Consider the following 17,120-nt stretch of genomic DNA (forward strand, 5'->3'; position numbering starts at 1 on the left):
TTTTTAAAAGGAGGGGTGCAAAACAGGGGCTGGAGAGATGACTCAATGGATCATGCACTCGCTGCTCTAGTTGAGAGCACCTAAGTTTGGACTTCTGAAACCCAAGCACACTGGTGCTGGTGGTGAGTCAGGAAGCAGAGACAGAATTTCCCTGAAGCTCAGTGTAAATAGTGAGAAACTTGGCCTCAAACGAAGTGGACAGGTAAGGGTCAGGACCGACACGAGAGTTGTCCGCTGACCTCCACACGCACGCGTACTACACATGCCCATGCTAGCTCACTTCCTCTCTCTCTGTCTGTCTGTCTGTCTGACACACACACACACACACACACACACACACGCAAATAAATAGTAAAGAGGGGCAAAAAAAAACAAAAAAAAGAACAAATACATAGCAAGAGAGATATGCAAGGCTGGGTGATGCACGCCTTTAATCCCAGCACTTGGGGAGCAGAAATAGGAGGATAGCTGTGAGTTCAAGACTACATAGTGAATTCCAGGTCAGCCTGGGCTACAGTGAGACCCTACCTCAACCAACCAACCAAACAAACAAACAAAACCCCCCACAAGATCCTACTACAAACAAACAGAATGGCCAAACAACTAGAGAAACAAATTATGGTCTCTCTATATACATCCATAGAATAGTATTCAGCCATGAAAATGAGTCAGGTGCTGATAAATGCTAAAATGTGGATGAACGTTATGTACATTATGCTGGGCATGGTGGCATAAGCTTTTCATCTCTGCACTTAGGAGGCTGGGGTAGGAGGATCACCATGAGCTCCAGGCTAGCCTGGCTTGGAGTGAGAACCTGTCTTGAAATAACAAACCAAAACAAGGGTTGGAAAGATGGCTCAGCAGCTAAGGCGCTTGCCTGCAAAGCCCAACTAGCCAAGTTCGATGTACCCATGTAAAGCCAGATGCACAGTGGCACATGCATCTGGAGTTCGTTTGCAGCAGCTGAAGCCCCTGGCATGCCCATTTTCTGTATCTCTCTGTCTCTCCTCTCCCTATTTCTCTCTGCTTGCAAATAAGTAGGTAAGTAAATAAATAAATAAATAAAGTGCTTCTGGGCATGCCTATAATCTTGGCACTTGGGAGGCTGGAGAAGGAGGATCAGAAGTTCAAGGCTATTCTCAATATGTAGGAAGATCCTATCATTTTTTAAATTTATTTTTTGTTGTTTATTTTTATTTTTTATTTATTTATTTCAGAGTGACAGACAGACAGAGGGGGAAAGAGGCAGAGAGAGAGAGAGAAAGAGAGAGAGAGAGAGAGAGAGAGAGAGAGAGAGAGAGAGAGAGAATGGGCGCATCAGGGCCTCCAGCCATTGCAAACGAACTCCAGATGCATGTGCCACCTTGTGCATCTGGCTTACGTGGGTTCTAGGGAATCAAGCCTCGAACCATAGTCCTTAGGCTTCACAGGCAAGCACTTAAGAGCTAAGCATTCTCTCCAGCCCCAGAGATCCTATCTGCAAAAAAAATTTTTAAAGGGCTGGACAGATGGCTTAGCAGTTAAGGCACCTGCCTGCAAAGCCAGAGGACACAGGTTTGATTCCCCAGCACCCACATAAAATAAAGCCAGATGCACAAAGTGGTGCATGTTTCTGGAATTCGTTTGCAGTGGCTGGAGACCCTGGTGTGCCCATTTTCTCTGTCTGTCTCCTCTCTCTCTCTCTCCTTGCAAATAAATAAAATAAAAATAGCCAGGCATGGTAACACATGCCTTTAATCCCAGCACTCGAGAGGCAGAGGTAGGAGGATCATCGTGAGTTCGAGGCCACTCTGAGACTACATAGTGAATTCCAGATCAGCCTGGGCTAGAGCAAGACCCTACCTTGAAAAACAAAAACAAAAATAAAATAAAATAAAAGTAATAAATATTTTTATAAAATTGGTATGATTGTGCATGCTTTTAATGCCAGCACTTGGAAGGCAGATGTAGGAGAGCCACCATGAGTTTGAGGCCACCTTGAGACTACAGTGAATTCCAGGTTAGCCTGCACTCGAGCGAGATCCTACCTTGAAAAAAGAAAGTAAGACACCACTGCATATAAGCCAGAGGGATAAAATTAACATGACTGATCATACACAGTGCTTGGAGAGGGTATGGTGCCACAGAATTTTTATATACTGCTGGTGGGAATGTAAATTGGCACAGTTACATTGGGAAGATCTGGCTGCTCCTTATAAAGTTAAGTATGCATTTACTTATGAGCTCATAATTCTACTTAGTTATTTATCCGACATAAATGAAAACATCTATAGAAAAGGCTGATTCATACATCTCATCACAGCTTTATAATAGCCACAAACTAGAAATAACCCCAAATGTTATTCAACAGAAGTGGCTGCATGACTTTTATCTGTGCTTTTTTTTAGTTAAAAAAATATATATACTTTTTGCTTTTTATTTATTTTTGAGAAAGAGAGAGAATGAGCACACCAGGGCCTTCAGCCACTGCAAATGAATTCCAGATGCATGTGCCACCTTGTGCATCTATCTGGCTTAGTGGGTCCTAGAGAATCAAACATGGGTCCTTTGACTTTGCAGGCAAGTACCTTAACCACAAAGCCATCTCTCCATCCGTCTTTCTTTTCTTTTCTTCCCTTTCTTTCTTTTGGAAGGAGGGTCTGTAGTCCAGGTGAACCTGGAATTCACTCTGTAGTCTCAGGGTGGCCTTGAACTCAGGGTAATCCTCCTACCTTAGCCTTTCAAGTGTTGGGATTAAAGGTATGTACCACCATATCTGACTTTTGTTGTTATTGTTTGTTTTGTGTTTTTTTTTAAATATTTTATTTGACAGAGAAAGAGGGGGAGAGAGAGAATGAGTGGGTGCTCCAGGGCTTCCAGCCACTGCAAACAAACTCCAGATGCATGCACCCCCTTGTGCCTCTGGCTAACGTGGGACCTGGGGCAAACACCTTAACCGCCAAGCCATCCCTCTAGCCCATGTTTTGTTTTTGTTTTTTGAGGTAGGGTCTCACTCTAGCTCAGGCTGACCTGTAATTCACTATGGAGTCTCAGGGTAGCCTCGAACTCATGGTGATCCTCCTACTTCTGCCTCCCAAGTGCTGAGATTAAAGGCATGCACTACTATGCCCAGCTTGTTGTTTTTGGTTTTTTATTTTATTTACTTACAAGTAGAGACAAAGAGAGAATAGATGCACCAGAACCTCCAGCCTCTGCTCCAACTCATGCACTGCCTTGTGCATCTGGCTATACATGGGTCCTGGGGAATCGAACCTGGGTCCATTGGCTTTGCAGGCAAGTACCTTAACCACTAAGCCATCTCTTTAGCCCAAATTATACTATTTCCATACAGTGCAATATTACTCAGTAATTAAAGAAAAAAAGAATTGTGAGCTGGAGGGATGGCTTAGTGATTAAGGCACTTGCTTGCAAAACTTAACTGCCTGGGTTTGATTGTCCAGTACCCACATGTAAAGCCAGATGCACAAAGTACATGCTTCTGGAGTTCATTTGCAGTAGTTAGAGGTCCTGGCATGCCCATTGTTGATCTCTTTCTCTCTCTCTCCTTGCAAATAAAAATATTTAAAAAAAAAAAAAAAAAAAAGAATTGTGGGGCTGGAGAGATGGCTTAGCGGTTAAGGCTGTTGCCTGTGAAGCCTAAGGACCCAGGTTTGATTCTCCAGCCCCCACATAAGCCAGATGTACAAGGTGGCACATGCATCTGGAGTTCTTTTGCAGTGGCTAGAGTCCCTGGCATGCCTATTCCCTTTCCCTCTCCCCTCTCTCTGTCTCAAATAAAAATAAATTAAATTAATTAAAAAAATTGTGAACATATGTAGCAATATAGAGAAATTTCATAAACATTTTGTTGGTTTTTTTTTTTTTTTTTTTGAGGTAGGGTCTCACTCTAAACCAGGCTAACATAGAACTGGCTCAAATTCAGTCCTCAGCACTGCATAAACCAAATACGGAGGTGCACGCATGTAATCCTGGCAGTTTAAGGTCATTCTTAGCTAAAAAGTGAGTTGAAGGCCACTCTGAGTTACATGAGACCCCAGAGAGAGAGAGGGGGAGAAAGGAAGAGCGAGCGAGAGAGATTCACTACATTAACAAGTAGGAATGCAAAAAGAAACAGAAAAAAGATAACTCAGAAGAGAGAGGAAAACCCCCAGTGACCACCCCAAGGGGTACGCTCTGCAGGCCACAGGTATTAGGTGCTGCATGAATGCATGACCTTGCGGGCATCGAGGGGACCCGCTGCCCTGCCCCCTTGGAGGTGGCAGGAACTGGAACAGGGCACCAGCACGTGAGACACTGATGACCAGGTCAGAGTAGAAGCTTCTGGAAGTTTTGCTTTGGAAGGATCAACACGGAGCTGGGGACACCCAGGAAGCAGCCCCCAACCTGAGTGGAAGACTCGAGTTATTTTTTGAAAAGCAAGCAAGGGCTGCGGGTGGCCCTGGCAGAGCTCTGAGCTAGGAGATGGGCGAGCCAGAAGCAGGGAGAGAACACAGAGCTGCTGCAGAACCCACGCCCCGTCCCCATGACGTCAGCCCCACGCACTGTGACATAACGTGGTAGCAGTGAAGTGGGGGGAAGACATCCTGGTTCTCCTTGGGAACTTTTATAAATGCATCCTTGGGATTTTTTTTTAACAGCTCCTTCTCCAGGCTGAATGACATTGGGGGACTGAGTTCCCACTGGAACAAGCGAGTGGGAACACCAGCCAAAAATAATGGTGACAAATGTGTGTGTGTGTGTGTGTGTGTGTGTGTGTGTGTGTGTGTGTCCTCACTCTATTTGGGGGGAGTCCTGACGGGTCATTCATTGCCCTAAGGCAGAGTTAGGACCCGGGATCAGGAAAGAAAGGGCATCTTCCATCTCCATAGTAGCAGGGAAGGTGCCAGCTGAGGTAGAGAGGAGGCACAGGAAGGAGGAACCAGAGGAGCAGGAGTCAGAACTGAGAGCCACAGGGGGCAGAAAGTGAGCAGAGAGCCTAATGAAGCATGCAGAGGAAGGGAGAGGTGTTTGCAACTGGGCGGGGGTCACAGGCAGCCCCAGGGAGCCATCAAGGTCCCGAAATAACTCCTGCTTCTTCAGGGGAAGCTGGAACAAATCAAGAGGGGACTAATCCAAAAATCCCACAGAGAGCCTGCAGGGAGGACCTGTGTCTCCGAGCAGACGTTGCAGGCAGGGCAAATGAGCAAAAGAGGTGGCTTGCCCCCACGAGAGGCTGTTTGTCCCAGAAAACAGTGCCAGCATGGCAGCAGGTCTTCCTGGAGGGCCTCGGTGTGAAGAGCCCAGAGAATGACGCCCGCTGTGTGTCCTGCGCTATGGCATATGGCTAAGCCCATGCGCTCTGAAGTCAGTCAGCCTGATTGGACTGGAATTCTTCACTCGGTTTCTTGTGGGCTGTGGGTTCCTGGACAAGTCACATACCCACCATGAGTCTCTATGTTTCCTTATAGCACATAGAAACTTGAGCAGGGAGTGGTGGCGCACGCCTTTAATCCCAGCATTTGGGGAGGCAGAGGTCGGAGGAGCGGCTTGAATTCGAGGCCAGCCTGAGACTACATAGTGAATTCCAGGTCAGCCTGGGCTAGAGTGAGACCCTACCTTGAACAAATACACACACACACACACACACACACGAAAAGAAAAGGAAAAACAGAAAGAAGAGAAAGGAAGTTGAGTTATAATCCACTCCTCCCCTCCTGTGCTCATGTAGGCAAACCCTACTTAAACTCAGTGGGACGCACACAATTTAACATCAAAGTAGAAGAGGGATTAGTAAGGAAGAATGGGCTCAGTGAGAGAAGGAGGAAGGGACAAGAGAAGGTAACGGAGGGATTATGATCAAACTACATTATAAACATGTATACAAAAAAAATTGTCATGGAGAGCCAGGCATGATGGTGCATGCCTTTAATCCCAGTATTCAAGTGGCAGAGGTAGGAGGATCGCCATGAGCTTGAGGCCACCCTGAGACTACATAGTAAATTCCAGGTCAGCCTGAGCTAGAGTGAAAAAAAAAAATCAAAAGAAAAATATCATGGGCTGGAGAGATGGCTTAGCAGTTAAGGCACTTGTCTGCAAAGCCAAAGGACCCAGGTTCAATTCCCCAGGACTGATGTAAGCCAGTTGCACAATGTGGTGCATGTGTCTAGAGTTCGTTTGCAGTGGCTAGAGGCCCTGGTACATGCATTCCCTTCTCTTTCTCTCTCTCTCCCTTTCTCTCTGTCTCAAATAAAAATAAAGGAAGAAAAGAAAAAAGAATAACCAAGTACCTAGCTCCGTAACCAGGATCATTTCATTTTAGGATGGAAAAAGTGCTATATGGAAAAAAAAAATCTCTTTGGTTGCTGTTGAGACAGGGTTTCATGTAGACCTGGCTGGTCTCAAACTCACCTTGTTTGTTTATCTAGTCTTATGTGGGTACTGGGGAATCAAACCTAGGCCCTTTGGCTTTGCAAGGCAAGTATCTTAACTGCTAAGGTGTCTCTCCAGCCCTGGTCTCAAACTCTATATAGTTGAGGATTACCATGAACTAATGATCCTCCTACCTCTATCTTCCAACTGCTGGGGTTGCAGCCATGTACCACCATACCTAGCTCAAAAAAATAAAATAAAAATGAAAATAAAAAATCCTGGCGTGGTAGCACATGCCTTTAATCCCAGCACTCAGGAGGCAGAGGTAGGAGGATCACTGTTGAGTTTGAGGCCACCCTGAGACTACTTAGTGAATTCCAAGTCTGCCTGGGCTAGAGCAAGACCCTACCCTGAAAAATAATAAATAAATAAATAAATAAAAATTTAAAAAATCTTTATAAAGCATTACTATGGGCCAAGTGCTGCTAATAGATGTTAAGTAATGCACTCCTTACTACCATACTATCAGAAACATGCTATTATTATCACCACCCCTATTTTATACCTGAGGGAACTGTGGCACAGAGAAGTAATTTGCTCAAAGCCACACAGACAGTAAGGGGGAGAACAGAGATTTGTTCTCATGCCATCTGGTTCCACAGTGCTGGCTGGTGGAGGCAGCATTAAGTAGGGCAATTTGTCCAGGAAAGGTGACATTAGAGCTGAGACACCATGATAAGACATGAGAAGTCCAGGAGGCAGAAGGTTCCAGATGGATGGAACACTGAGTGCAAAGCCCTGAGGCTGAGCAGGGTTTGACACGTGGAGAGAGCAAGGAGGCTGGTTTTAGCTGTAGCTCGGGCCAGACAAGGGAGGCCGGAAGGGTGTCAGCACAGACACGTGGGAGTGAAAGGGCTCCCTGGTCCCTCCAGGACCTTCCAGATCCTCCCTGCTGGTCGGAGGGATGCTCAGGAAGTGTGGACTAAACCGTTTCTACAGGCATGGTGGCTCTCCCTCTCCTGCATCTGGCGGATTAGGCTCAGGAAAAGCTGATCCTCTGCCCCTGTGGCTAAGACGGGGCTCCAGCTGGACCACTCACTCACCTGCAGTTTAGCCTCCGCCTGCAACACCCCCAGGTAGTGGCCTTGGTCCTTGACCCAGCGGGAGGAGGCATCTGGTTCCTCACTCCTCACCCCAGACACAGAACCTGAGGCCCACCTAGCTCCTACCCTTAGGGTTCCCCACGCCCGGAATACAATTCTCAGCCCAGTGATGGGGGCTGCCATGCAGAGGGAGAAAGCTCAGGCTGGAAGAACCTTGCCCATTCCAAGTCATAGAGACTCCATCCCACCACCTGTGTGTGGCCTTAGAATGTGCCTTCCCTTCTGTAATACTTACTCATGGGATTACTGTGGAAATTAAATATAGCATGCATGAGAAGCGGCTTTCTGGGGGCTGAAGATGTTCTATATTTTCATCTCAGAAGTTGATATGTAAAATGCAATGAACTGTAGATTTTTAGATATGTGCGTTTTACTGTATATACATTAGAGCTCAATTTTTTTAAGTGCAAAGTACCTGGTCCCTGGTTAATGCCATATAAATGTTAGCTGGTATTAGTATAAAATATTCCTTAAATATTTGTTGAGTAGGTCTTAGTACCCTTCCACGTGGCTTTTATCATTTATTTGCCCCACAGTGCTCTGGGGGCCTCAGACTCAGCATGTCTCTGATTAAGTCTTCTCTTCGCCTATCTTGCCTCAATGACTCAATTTAGAAATTTAGAAATGTGCCTGTCAAACTGGGCATGGTGGCCCACACCCGTAATCCCAGCACCTAGGGGACTGAGCCAGGATGATATCAAGGTAAACCTGGGCCACATGAGCAGACCCTGTCTCAAAAAAGGGAGGCTGGACTGGAGAGATTGCTTAGCAGTTAAGGCATTTGCCTGCAAAGCCTAATGACCCAGGTTTGATTCCACAGTGTCCACGTAAAGCCAGATGCACAAAGTGGCGTGTTCGTCTGGAGTTTGTTTGCAGTGGCTGGAGACCCTGGTGGGCCCGTTCTGTCTTTCTCTGTCTCTCTCTGCTTGCAGATAAACAAATAAAATTATATATATATAATGTATATAATATATATAATATAATATATATAATAATATATATATAATGTATACACATACATACATACATATATATATATATACACTTTTTATTTTATTTATTTATTTAAGAGAGAGAAGCAGAGAGAGGGAATGGGCACACCAGGATCTCCAGCCACTGCAAACAACTCCAGACGCATGCGCCACCTTGTGCATCTGGCTTACGTGGGTCCTGGGGAATCAAACCTAGGTCCTTTGGCCTTACAGGCAAACCTTGACCACCAGCCATCTCCCCAGCCCTAAATAAAACAATTTCTAAAGGAGGAGTGAAAAGAAATGTAGGCGTCACCCTGCCTGCCTTCTCCCTGCTCCTCTTCCCAGCCCTTTATCAACAACTTATTTAAAGCTTGCCACCCCCCACCCCAGATTCCTCCCTCCCTATGAGGACATACTATCTCTCTTTAGGAGCTGGAGCATAGTGGGAAGGGATGGAGTTGAACCCTGTATGTGACAAAGCATCTGATAAAAGCCAAGTTAAGGGCTGGATCCTACGTAAGCCAGATGCACAAGGTGGCATATGCCCAAGGTCGCACATGCGCACAAGGTGGCATACACATCTGGAGTTCAATTACAGTGGCTGGAGGCCCTGGCATGCCAATTCTCTCTCTCTCTCTCTTTCTCTAGCTCTCGCTCCCTCATGGGAAAAAAAAAAAAAAAGGCTGGGCATGGTGGTGCACACCTTTAATCCCAGCACTTGGAAGGCAGAGGTAGGAGGATTGCCATGGGTTCGAGGCCACCCTGAGATTACATAGTGAATTCTAGGTCACCCAGGACTAGAGTGAGACCCTACCTTGAAAACAAAAACAAAAACAAGGGCTGGAGAGATGGCTTAGCGGTTAAGCACTTGCCTATGAAGCCTAAGGACCCCGGTTCGAGGCTCGGTTCCCCAGGTCCCACGTTAGCCAGATGCACAAGGGGGCGCACGCGTCTGGAGTTCGTTTGCAGAGGCTGGAAGCCCTGGCGCGCCCATTCTCTCTCTCTCCCTCTATCTGTCTTTCTCTCTGTGTCTGTCGCTCTCAAACAAATAAATTTAAAAAAAAAGTTAAAGAAAATATTATTTGTTTATTTATTTGCAAGTAGAGATAGAGAGAAAGCAGGCACGCCAGGGCCTCCAGCCACTGCAAACAAACTCCAGACGCATGTGCCACTTTATGCATCTGGCTTTACATGGGAACTGGGGAATCAAACCTGGGTCATTAGGCTTTGCCAGCAAATGCCTTCACTGCTGAGCTATCTCTCCAGCCCTCTTAGGATTTATTTTTGCTCATGATCTCAGATCTCTTGTCCGTGATGGCAGGGAAGGTAGAGTAGAGTGGATCTGTCCGTGGGGGCGGCTTCCTCACATCGTGGCTTTGGACCAGGAAGTAGAGAGAGCAGGCTGGAACCAGAAACAGATACACCCTTCTAGCTGAGGTTGAGGCTCAGTGATGAGGCAGAGTGACGCAGCATTTGCCTGGAATGCACAAGGCCCTGGGCTCAATCCCCAGCAACACACACACACACACAATCTCATTAATAGGGGCTGGAGAGGTGGCTCCTCCGTTAAGGCACTTGTATGCTTACCCTAATGATCCAGTTTTAATTCTCCAGTACCCATTTAAAGCCAGATGCACAAAGTGGTGTATGCATCTGGAGTGAGGCTCTAGTGCATTCATATTTGTCTCTCTTTCTCTGTGTGTGTATGTCTTCTCTATGTTTCTCTGCTTCTAAATAAATTAATCAAAAATTATTTATTTTGGGGCTGGAGGGATGGCTTAGCGGTTAAGGTGTTTGCCTGCAAGGCCAAAGGACCCAGGTTTGATTCCCCAGTACCCACATAAGCCAGATGCACAAGGTGGCACATGTGTCTGGAGTTCATTTGCAGTGGCTGGAGGCCCTGGAGCTCCCATTCTCCTTCTCTTTCTCTCTCTCTCAAATAAATAAATAAAAATAAAAATATTTAAGGGCTGGAGAGATGGCTTAGTGGTTAAGGCGCTTGCCTGCAAAGCCAAAGGATCCCGGTTCGACACTCCAGGACCCACGTAAGCCAGATGCACAAGGGGGCTCATGCGTCTGAAGTTCGTTTGCAGTGCCTGGAGGCCCTGGTGCGCCCATCCTCTCTCTCTCTCTGCCTCCTTCTCTCTCTCAAATAAATAAATAAATAAATTTAAAAAAATAAAAATATTTAAAAAGCGGCTCAAGCCAGGCATGGTGGTGCACACCTTTAATCCCAGCCCTGGGAGGCAGAGGTAGGAGGATCACTATGAGTTCGAGGCCACCCTGAGAATACATAGTAAATCCCAGTAAATTCTAGAGTGAAGCCCAATCTCGAAAAAAAAAAAAAAAGCAGCTCAAGTGTCTGCTGTCTGTAGCAGCTAGAGGCCCTGGCACACCCATACACACCCATACACACCCACACTGTAGTGAGTGGAGACTGGTTGTAAACCAGGCATGCTGAGTCTTAACCCTTTAGTCAGTAGTACCTTATGCTCCTGCTCTCCAAGGGCCAAGCCTGCCTCGCCTGGCTAAGGTCATCGTGGCCTCTACCTGGCTGTGTGTCCTCCGTCGCGTGGATTTTGTCGCTGGAGTCTGGACTGTGTCACTCCATCTGCTACACAGTACAGCAGGAGACGGAGATGAAGGGCACGTCCTGCCATAGTAACAGTCCAGGTCCCTGGCCAGTCTTGTCACAGCAGCACCTTCTGTGGTCAGCTCGTCACAGGAGGGCCACCCATAAGGCCCACTGTACTGATGCTCCATGGTGGGAGAGGGGGGTCTAGCCTCTGCTTATTCCCAGCCCCCACAAAGGCCCTGAGGGAGGCTGAGGCAGCCACCCCCAGATGTCTATTCCTGTCCCTGGCCTAGCGCCGTGCTGGGGAAGCAACAGCTATTTTGAGGCCCTTCTCCCTCCGAGTGTGAGTGGTGGGAAGGTGCCGGGAACATCCCGAGCCGGGAGGCTGCTCATCAGTCAGAGCCTTGTCCTGGGCCTTGGCCGCCCCAGGCTTCTGTGGTTCGGCCACTTTGGCCAGCTAAGGTGATACGGCCATCTCTGATCACTGAGCTAACCCACGGGAACTGATTGCGAGGCGCTTCAGCTAGACTCTGGAGCGCAGGGTGACTACTTGGGCCTGGGCTCTTTGGAGGGAGAAGCGGAGCAGTCACAGATGCTGGCAGGACCTGCTGCTCCGAGCTTGCCCTGGGGAAGATGATGACCAGGACGACAGCGTGAAAACACCTGTTTCTTTTCTTTTTTTTCTTCTTTCCTTTCTTTCTTCCTTCTCTTCTTTCTTTCCTCCTCTCTTTCTTTCTTCCTTTCTTTTTCTTTCTTTTTATTTAAGAAGAGAGACAGACAGAGAGCATGGGTGTGCCAGGGCCCCCAGTCACTGCAAATGGACTCCAGATGCATGCACTGCTTTGTGCATCTGGCATTACATGGGTACTGGGAAAATGAACCTGGGTCCTTAGACTTTGCAGGTAAGCGCCTTAACCACTAAGCCATCTCTCCAGCCCCACCTGACATTTCTCGAACTCTCATTAGACAGATCCTGTTTTCAGCTCTTGACACAGAGGTCATTTAATCCTTAGAGAAAGAAAACAGGGCCAGGCTTAGTGGCGCATGCCTTTAGATCCAACATTCAGGAGGCAGAGGCAAGAGGATCACTGTAAGTTTGAGGCCAGCCTGAGACTACATAGTGAATTCCAGGTCAGCCTGGGCTAAAGCAAGACCCTACCTCGGGGAGGGGGGGGTACAGATTCAAATAAGGGGGGCTGACCAGCCAGGTGTGGTGGCACTCAACCATAATCCCAGCACTCTGGAGACTGAGGCAGGAGGATCAGTGTGAGTTTGAGGCCCTCTTGGGCTACATGATTAGAGCCAAGCCAGCCAGAACTAGCTATGCAGCAAGCCCATGGACAGAGGAAGAGTGAGAGGAGAAAGAGAGCCAGGGAGAGAGACAGAGAGAGAGAGAGAAAGCAGAGAGGAAAGAAAGTGACTTGTCAGAGGTCACACAGCTGCTAAGTGGCTGAGGCAGGCCTTGAACCCAGGTGAGCTGGCTCCAGGATCTACACTTTTCACTTGCTATTCTTCTCCCCTGGACCCTCCAGGCCCCCAGAAGGCTGTTGCAAATTAGGAGAATGAGCACTGGTTTGAGAGTCACTCTGCCTTTGCCAGCCCCTATACCAGACCAGCCCGACCACCGTAGTGTGCTCAGCTCACCTCCCCTGCAAGATGGGGACAGTGACAGCTGTGGGCTCCGGGGTTGAGGTAAACATTAGTAATCACATATTTTGGGGACCAGGCTTCAGTAACTTCTTTTTTTTTTAATTATTTATTTATTTATTTGAGAGCGACAGACACAGAGAGAAAGACAGATAGAGGGAGAGAGAGAGAATGGGCGTGCCAGGGCTTCCAGCCTCTGCAAACGAAAGCCAGATGCGTGCGCCCCCTTGTGCATCTGGCTAACGTGGGACCTGGGGAACCGAGCCTCGAACCGGGGTCCTTAGGCTTCACAGGCAAGCGCTTAACCGCTAAGCCATCTCTCCAGCCCTTCAGTAACTTCTTTAAGTTATGAAACTAACATATGATATGCACACATGGCTAGTCAAATCAGACTGTTAGAACAAAACACCATCAACTGTGTAGCTTAACTAACATTTATTATTCACAGTTCTTGGGACCACAAAGTTCAAAATCACATTTGGAGGCTGGAGAGATGGCTCAGTAGTTAAGGCTAAAAACCCTAAGAACACAAGTTCCATTCCCCAGGATCCACATAAAGCCAGATGTACAAAGTGGTACACGCATCTGGAGTTCATTTGCAACAGCTGGAGGCCCTGGCATGCCCATTCTCTCGGTCTCTTGTCTATGTCTCTGCTTGCAAGTAAATAAATAATTTTTAAAAATCACATTTGGGGGCTGGAAAGATGACTTGGTGGTTAAGGCACTTGCCTGCAAAGCCTAACAACCCGAGTTCAATTCCCTAGTACTTATATAAAGCCAGATGCACAAAGTGTCACATGCATCTGGAGCTCGTTTGCAGTGGCTGGAGGACCTGGTATGCCCATTCATTTATTCATTCATATCCACTCTCTCTCCTTGTAAATAATACTTTTTTAAATCACATTTGGTATCGGATGAGGGCCCTTTTCTTGGTTGTAGACAGCTGCCTCAGAGGGAAGAAAAGGTGAGAGAGCTCTTTAGGTCTCTTGCATAAAGACACCATTGCCATTCATGAGGACTCCAAACCCTATAATTTAGTCACCTCCAAACTCCTGACGGTGTAGTTAAGACTTCATATTTAACTGGGCATGGTGGTGCACACCTTTAATCTCAGCACTTGAAGGGAGAGGCAGGAAGATAGCTGACAGTTCAAGGCCACCCTGAAACTACTTAGTGAATTCCAGGTCAGCCTGGGCTAGAGCAAGACCCTACCTCAAAAAGCCAAAGGAGAAAAAGAGTGAGTCACTCTTCCTACTTCACACTTTTCATTTTTGTCTACTTCACACTTTTTTTTTTTCGAGGTAGGGTCTCACTCTGGCCCAGGCTGACCTGGAATTCACTATGTAGTCTCAGGGTGGCCTCGAACTCTCAGCGATCCTCCTAGCTCTGCCTCCCAAGTGCTGGGATTAAAGGTGTGCACCACCACGCCCGGCTTACTTCACACTTTTAATTTCTGTGCCCAGAAGTAATCACCATGAACAGCTTTTTATGTCACCTTTTGGAAAATTTCCATGCAAATAGAGAAGCTACACAGGACAGTGGGTTAAAAAATATACACTAGGAGCTGGGCGTGGTGGTGCATGCCTTTAATCCCAGCACTTGGGAGGCAGAGGTAGGAGGATCACCATGAGTTCGAGGCCACCCTGAGACTCCATAGTGATTTCCTGGTCAGCCTGGGCTAGAGTGAGACCCTACCTCAAAAAACCAAAAAAATAAAAAAATAAAAATATACACTAGGGCTGGAAAGATGGCTTAGCAGATAAGGTGCTTGCTTGTAAAACCTAAGGACCTATGTTCAATCTCTTTCCAGATCCCATGTAAGCCAGATGCCAAAGCTGATCCAAGTACAAGGTTACACATGTGCACTAGGTGGCACAGGCATCTGGAATTAATTGCAGTGGCTGAGACCCTGCTGTGCCAATTCTTTCTCACACTCTCTCAAATTAAATAACTAAAAATATATATAAATATATATATGTATATATATATATGTACACACACATATATATGATTTAGAAAGAAAACATAGCAGGGTGTGGTGGCACACGTCTTTAATCCCAGCATTCGGGAGGCAGAGGTAGGAGGATCGCCATGAGTTCAAGGCCCCCCTGAGACTACATAATGAGTTCCAGGTCAACTTGAGCTAGAGTGAAACCGTACCTCAAAAAAACACAAAGAAACAAACAGAAAAGAAGAAGGAAGAGGAGGAGGAGAAGGAGAAGAAAACATAAGCCAAGAGTTGTGGCACATGCCTTTAATCCCAGCACTTGGGACACAGAGGTAGGAAGATTACCATGAGTTCAAGGCCACCCTGAGACTACATAGTGACTTCCTGGTCAGCCTGGATTAGAGTAAGATTCTACCTAAAAAAAAAAAGAGAGAGAGAGAGAGAGAGAGAGAGAGAACATACACTAGAGCCTGGCATGGTGGCGCACGCCTTTAATCCCAGCACTTGGGAGGCAGAGGTAGGAGGATCGCTGTGAGTTTAAGGTCAGCCTGAGACTATATAGTGAATTCCAAATCAGCCTGGTCTAGAGTGAAACCCTATCTCGAAAAACCAAAAAAGAAAAAAACAAAACCAGAAAACCAAAAAACAGGGCTGTAGAGATGGCAGTTAAGATGCTTACCTGCAAAACCAAAGGACCCAGGTTCGATTCCCCAGGACCCAAGTAACCCATATGAACAAGGTGGTACATGCATCTGGAGTTCATTTGCAGTGGCTGAAGGCCTTGGTATGGCCATTCTCTCTCTCTCTCTCCCCTCTCTCTCTCTCTCTCTGCTTCTCTCTCTTTCTCTCTCTCCCCTCTCTCTCTCTACCTCTCTCTCTTTCTCTCATAAATAAAAATAAAATAAACATATATTATGCCAGGCTTGGTGGCACATGCCTTTAATACCAACATTCAGGAGGCAGACGTAGGAGGATCACAGTGAGTTCAAGGCCAGTTTGGGACTAAAGAGTGAGTTCTAGATCAGCCTAAATTAGAGTGAGACCCTAGCCTGAAAAACAAACAAACAAAAGATACACAATTGCCTATCTTAAGCTTCCATCTATATATAAAGCTTGGGCAAATTACTTACTCTTTCTCAGTTTCCTCAAGCTGTAAAATGAGGTTAATAAGTTCATGCCTCGTGGGGTAGCTGTGAGGATGAAGCCAGTCAATGTATGCGAAGTATTAACATGCTCCGATCCATAGTTGTCCAGTGCTTCACATGATACAGTGATTCCCTCCCGAATAGACACTGAGGTGACCTTGGCCATGACAAATAATGCCACAGGACACATCTCTGGGGTATACATCCCTGCTTGAGAAAGAGCTGGGCCAAAGGGCACTGTTCTTTCATTTTGGGATGAGTGAATCCCCACAGAAGCCACGGCCATGAAAAGAGGTCCCCACAGAGCACTGAAAACGGCTCAGGGACAAGAGGCAGAGTTAAGTCCCAGTGGTTCAGGGAGGACCACACTTGCCCCAGCAGCCTGGAGGACGCACTGGCTCCCCAGGCTCCTGGCTCAGCAGATGGGTGGTTTAATTTATTTAAATATTCTTACTTATTTGCGTGGAGAGAGAGAGAAGAGAGAGACAGAGAGAATGGGCATGGCAGAGCCTCTAACCACTGCAAAGGAACTCCAGATGTATGCTCTACGTGGGTACTGGGAATTGAACCTGGGTGGTTAGGCTTTGCTGGCAAGTGCTTTAACCACTGAGAAATCTCTCCAGCCTGCAGGGCTTCATTTTATCTAAATTGTTCCTATAGCAGGTTTTTGTTTGTTTGCTTGCTTGCTTTTTGAGGTAGGGTCTCACTCTAGCCCAGGCTGACCTTAAATTCAATATGTAGTCTCAGGGAAGCCTCAAACTCAGGCAATCCTCTGAGTGCTGGGATCAAAGGTGTGCACCACCATAGCAGTTTTTCCCAGAGTAGTTTTTCCCACGGAAATTTTCCAGGAAAGTGGTTGACAGGATTAGAGAAACAGGAGGCCCCAGTGAACAGTGGCTCCTTTAGACAATGCTGAATCAGACATAGTGTCCCTCTGCCACCATCTTTATATGGCAGCATCCAGACTCTAAAGGAGACTTCCTAGATGCCAACGGCACCAGGGCTGGAGATGTAGTTCAGTGGTAGGGCACGTGTCTTGCACGCATAGGACCCTGGGTTTGATTCCCCAGCACCTTACGAAAGGGCACCCCAAATGAGTTTCCACCTTCCTTGAATTCCCACCCGTCCATCCATATTACAGGACACAACTCAAAACAAGGGGGTAGGAGGTTTAGGGACAGGTCAAATAAAGTGGCCCAAATCGCTGGGAGCTTGAGTAAGTCAGTTCCCTTTCTTTGTAAAAAAAATAAATAAATAATAAATAAATAATTTTAAAAAACCCTATATTTATTTATTTATTTACTAGACAGAGAGAGGAAG

The sequence above is a fragment of the Jaculus jaculus genome, chromosome 13, assembly GCF_020740685.1.
Source record: "Jaculus jaculus isolate mJacJac1 chromosome 13, mJacJac1.mat.Y.cur, whole genome shotgun sequence".
Taxonomy (NCBI): domain Eukaryota; kingdom Metazoa; phylum Chordata; class Mammalia; order Rodentia; family Dipodidae; genus Jaculus; species Jaculus jaculus.